This window comes from Triturus cristatus, chromosome 11, assembly GCF_964204655.1.
Source record: "Triturus cristatus chromosome 11, aTriCri1.1, whole genome shotgun sequence".
Lineage (NCBI taxonomy): Eukaryota > Metazoa > Chordata > Amphibia > Caudata > Salamandridae > Triturus > Triturus cristatus.
In genome coordinates, this window is record NC_140594.1 from 199,694,321 (window position 1) to 199,700,587 (window position 6,267).

A 6,267-nucleotide genomic window follows, 5' to 3' on the forward strand; every position below is an offset into this window, starting at 1 on the left:
GGCCAATAGGACACCCATATGCTTTCTTTGGTATTTCACCTCAACTACTTAGATCCACTTGCACGTTTTCTCCCAAGTGATAGAAAAATTCTTTTGAGTGGCAAGAACCTTGACACATACTCTTAGAGAATTCTAGAACTAGCTATGTATGCAAATACCTAACTGCAAACAATTTTGAAGTATGAGTAAACCGAACTGACAACTGCATCTGCAATAAAGTATTAGGAAGTATGTTAAAAGTGGTTCAGTTTGTTAACCATACCTGAGAACAACTTTTTACTGATATTTATACAGTTTTTTTCTTTTCTAAACGTCACAAACTTTGCAAAGAGCATGAAGTCTGCAAAGTTAATATAATATGAAGTTGCGGAGAATGCATTTGTGATTCCTGCTGATACATATATTAAGCACTATTATAACATTTACAGTAATACGCCTAGAAAAAACTTGGAGCTGGTCACTGAGGCTGTGTTACTTAACAACAGGGTGGGTGAATTTTTCATATCCACATACGGATTAGAAAAGGCCAGCGCTTTCATGGCCTATTGACCTTGCATCACAATTGTACTCAGTTCAACAACTCTATGTCGAACCAGTCTTTCACTTTCTGTTCTTTAATCAAATGAATACATTGTTGCTGAAGTGCCTACTCTCTAGCTAATGCTCATATACTCTAAGCCAGTGTTCTGTTTTGTCCCTCTTAAATATGAGGCAAGGTTTCGGAGTATCCCACCTTTTAGATCACTTATTCTTTGTTTTAATAAGAAATCAACTGATTTTTTTTTGTCTACGCCACTTAAGATGAATGTTCTGTGCAGTAGGCACAGACATTCATGAATATCACAGGTGGGTATCTTGCCTTTGTTACTTTCATTCCTATGAACTCCAACATACACTTGCACTGAAAGAATGCTACGTTGATGAACCACCCAATAGCGTTTAAATAGACACTCTGGGCAACCTTTAATCTCTTGAGTTGAGCTAATTTATACATGTGCCACACATGCTCATGAGTTCACAGGTAATTAGATTTTTGCCACTGGAATATCGGATAAGAATATCAATTGCCAAAGTTAGCTTGTTATGAGTTGATAATTTCAACTGAGCGTCAACCTCTTTCTCCTTATGAACTTATTATCATAGGATTCTTGGGGCTCAGTAGAGCGGTCTTTGCACTTTCAAAGGAATTTGTGATCAGCCCCTGAGAGATGATCTTAAATCAATTTAATGCAATATTAAAAAGGTTCGTTTTTCCATGTGTCCTACAGTGCCCTCATCAACGAATGGATGGAGAAGGACAACTGCTGCTTGACTTGCTAAATAAGTATCTCCGTCTTTATGCCCATGTTAATTCCCATAGAACTATAACTGCCTTCTTCTTTTCAGGAATCTTTCAATTCTTGAAATCTGAAATATTAAAAAAAGACTAATGATTGCCCAAATCAAGATTAGCTGTGGACTACACATCTCTCAGGTCTCCACAGAAAGCTTGGACACTGATTCGAAAACCGCAACAATCCACCCCTAGTACCTCATAGCAGATGAAGTGCAAAAAAATATGTTCACTCATATTTTTAGGTCTCGCAGAGAGCAGCGCATGCGCTGCCTCTACGAGGCATTAAGTAATCAGCATTACTAGTTAAACTCCACCCATTGCATTTCTCTTTGCTTCTTCACTTACCATTGGTGAAATGTGGGCATTGCTCTTCTTAACTAGCTCTTTGTTGGCTGGTGGTCCGTCACGTCATTTCCATTTTCTTCCGTTTCTGGAGGAAGCAGCATCGATAAACTACTGTTAACTTGCGCTGCAGGGCGGCATCTTTTAATGTAGGCACTACTTTGTTTTTTTTCTATGGTGCCTAGTTCGCGCCCCTCGTGCCTTGTTATTTCAGTGGCCATGCGTGCTTTAAGTTTCACAATAGCGGCGGCCTCACAGCACTCGCTGGACTCTGCCCATTGTCTGCTGTGGGTTTGTTGCTTTCGGTCCATCGGCGTCAGTTTGTAACATCACGAGTCTAGGATTGCAACAATACTCCGCCTTGTTTCAGAGTCTGGACGAGTCTGCCGGCGCATTGTGAGTGTAGGGGACCGGATAGGCACCGGAAGTGGCGACCCGTAGCCAGCGAGTTTAAATCCGGGCAGAGCAAGGTTATGAAGCCAGCGTATGTGTAAACATTGCTGTTCTGAGATCGTTCTCCGATTACATTGTGTTTTCCAGTCTCTGAATTCCTACTTCCTTTCTGACTGCAACTTCCTTTGCTTAACCCCACGTTTACATTTCTCTCCCACTGACTGCGATCCTCTGTTGCTGCAATCTTTCTTTGAGCGCGTCTCCTTCATTTGTAGCTTTGTATCTTATTTGCCCCTTTATTCATTTATGTATTTGAATGTAGTGCAGACCTCATCCAAACGTGTTAGGGTGCTTTACAATAAAAATGGATCATTACATAATGTACAAATAAACGGAGTCCTTATGTAATGTATCTGGTACGATTGTAAAGCGCTCTGACAACTTCAGGTAAAGTCTGCGCTTTATATAAACGCATAAATAAATATTGTTGCAAATGCACAAAATTCGTTACACCCTGCTTGTTATCTAACGGAGGTTGTGAGATGGTTCGTGTTTTTGGAGTCTGGGCCAGGTATGGCAGGCTCGAAGCACCTGGAACATGTAAATCAGAGGCAGGGCAAACATTTCACATCTGAAGACATGACAGACCCACAGGGCTGAGCACGCTGCATTTCTCGGCTGGAAAAGCAGAAATCTGCATGAAACCAGAATCGATAAATCAGGAGGTGACCCTACGCTCATACACATGTCTTTAAAAAAATGTGAGATACAGGTGCAGGGTGAACGTACAGGGGGTTTGATTTGGTCACAAAACGTCCAAGACAGTCCATGCACACAATCAACGAATCTCAGGGCTAACTAACATGCTAGTAAACCCGACATTTGCACTTTTAACCCCTTCCATTGGAGTTGCGGTCACTTCAACCACAGCAACCAAAACACAAGTTCTAACAGAGCTTTATTTCAAGCTGCCAACATTTACAAACTACTCTGTTTTTAAATACTTCATAAAAACGGCGTGTCCCTTTGCAGCGCATAGAGCTAGCTAACCCGCATCTAGGCGCCCCAATGATTGGCACATATGGATCAAAAAACAAAAGTCATTTGCTCAGGATCACACGGAGTTGTCAAGTGAGGGAGTAAGAGTTGAACCCATGTGTTTCGGTTCTGCAATTTCGAAACAAAAACACACTCAACACAGAAATATATGCACAATATTGAAGCCTGTTTGCCTTGATATACTTAAATTGCATTTATACAGCGCTTTCTATTTGACAGCATTTTGAAACTCTTGTTCAAGCTGATTCAAATTGCATTAGCCTTAAAACACTCCCAGCTGACAAGGCGCCATGCTACAATAGGTAAGCTCAGTCAGACCTAAGTTTCCTGTTACGCAGTTTATATCTCTGATACATTTCGAAAAGGATGCTCGTTTCCTTGGAAACTTTGCTAGTTGGAACTAATTAAACCAACGATTCAGAACTGTGTAGGCAGCTCAGGAGAATAGTGTACCTGCTGCAGAATTCCGTTTGAAGACCCAAGCCTTCATGCTTCTGAGGTCGATAAAACCGAGTGCCTCTGATTTTTAAAACCGCGCTTCTCCCTTGGACAGCGGGCGTTGGAAGTCATAGGGCTAAGAGAACCAATGAATAAAAAAACATGACTATTTATTGTCAATAGCTGACGAATACCCCTTCGTGCTTGAGTGTGTTTTAAAGGTGTGCACATTGTATGCCATAGTAAGACTCTGCGTTGGGCGGGGTTCTCTTCTGAGACCATCGTCAGCATATCGTGATAAATTCGAGGTTTTGGCATTATCGTGATCTATTCGAGGCTTTACACCCCGGCTGGCAAGTGCTGTGTTTATATAAACTAGTAAACTATTATGAATGGATGGCTTTGGACTTGCTCGATTCAACTTAAGGAGAGTAGGAGACTCTTAGTAATGTAGCGGAAAGCACATATTTTAAAGAAAATACTCACAAACCTAGAGAGCATCTCATTATGAACCCAGCCCCAAACTGAATAAGAGCTTCAAAAGGAGGAACCCCCAGCCACCAACCTGTAAAGTGGTGGGGGCACTAGGCCCACATACTTGGTGAAGGACAACGCAGACACAGATAGTTGGTAGATAACTGGCCACGAGCACGTGCGCTCGGCCCCTTTTATTATCAGGGTCACCTGGCTGGTGACGCCTGTGGTGGGTGGGTGTTTAGTGTGGGTTAATGACATCAGAAACACTAGACTGTATCCAGCCGGATACTACATAACCTTCTCACCGAAATTAGGGGTCACACATAAAAAAACGCAGTGGGAACAAAGAACTTGTCACCATTTCTTTGTTTCTTTCTTCTTCTTAAATAATTTATGTTTGTGGCAGCATCAAGTGCAAGTACATACGAGTTCTGCTCATGTTGTTGTCAGTGACTTATGATGTCATAAAATGGGCACGGTCAGTGCCTCGTTCTCCCACCACCACCAGGGCAATTCAAGCCTGTGCAGAAAATAGAGTTATGTATATATGTTTTTAGCAGGACGTCTTTTAGATGTAGGTAACATCATGGTATTTCAGGAGCACGTGCTTGCTTTGAAAATGCAGCAGGAGCCGGAAAAACGGCCATCTTGAGGTCAGTCCCTGGGTGATGGGACAAGACGTACTGTAGACAGATGCACCACTGGAACGACGCGGACACGAGCCACTCCTGCTAGTGACCTTATTCACATAGGTCTCTCTCAAGTTTTGATTTTGGGCATCTACAGGGCACACGTTCTGAATTCGTATGATTTCAAAAGGTTTAACTGAAATTCAGGAGATATAATTGGTTCTACGCAGCTGTTCCTGAGAGGCTGAACACAATCGTGAATATGCATTTTAGTATCAATTTAGCATGTGACATCAGTAAGCCTTCTTGTGTGCAGGAACACCTCACCATGTTTTCAGACACTTTTGATCCGTTTGAGCTAGTAACATTTTTTGTTAATATCTGCAGATTATGCAGCAGACGAAGGGTTCTGTGGCAAATGTGGCAAATCCACAAAAATGTAAAAAAACACAGCAGTTGTAGAATATCATAATTCCAGTGGCCATGCATATTGTATCATTCATGATGACATGCTAAATGTCATAATTGATGAAATCACTGATGACCTCGCAAGTGACTTCACTGATAACATCACTCATTACATCATCCAAGCTTCTGCTGTGCAAATAGAGACTGTGTTGGTACTGCAGACAAATCTTATTCAGAATGGTAACTTTTACTCAATGAACAATTTAGCCACCAGTAAAATATGTGAGAAACACTAAAACTAAAGCTTCTCCTTACAATACATTATTCTACTGTTGATGTCTGTGTAGTGCGGTAGACAATCTATTTATACATTTGTGGTCTATAAAGTGCAGGCATTTTTTCAAAAGTTCAGTGTAAATTGTGAGACATACATTGTTGTAGAATGTATAATGTATGGGTGACTCACTTACAGATGGTGAAATTCAAATCTGCATTTTTAAAATTGCGTACAGTCTTGTGCTCATTTCAGGAATATGTCTGGAGGGTTGTCCATAGGGTTTGGAAGTGCAAGCCTTATAATATATAGAAGTTGAGTCACTTACTTAAAATTATGTGTTAGATGAGATATTTAATAGACACATCTCATTAAGGAAAATAATAACCAAACTCTGTTTAGGTCGCGCCTGGGCAGTGCATGCGCTGCTCTGCGGGCATGCTGTATTCAGGAAGGGACTTAATGCTCTACCCACTCTCCACCAATATTTTTCATTGACATGTGTCATTGTCCACTGTAAACTGTGGCTGTTCATTTGTCAATAGGCTTAGTAGTCCCTCCTTAGTACCGCCTTGTCTCATTTTGTAACCTCCCATGGCAACACCTCCTGTTATGTGTATTGTTACTCGGTAGGATTTAATTCCATCCTCCAAGAACTATTTTCTCAAACAGCTCTGTCATGCCTGCTGTTGCATGCAGGACACGCTCTTTCCTAAAGCTTTTTTTATAGCACGGGCACTGAATGCATTTCGGAAGCAATAGGTCTCACATTTGTGAGAGTTTTAGCTATTGGCATTTTAAATGACAATGCCTTTTATTTATTTGTTTTAAAAACAACCCATAAATTAAAGGCATTGTCATTTACAATGCCAATAGCTCAAACTCTCGTAAATGCGAGACCTATTGCATTG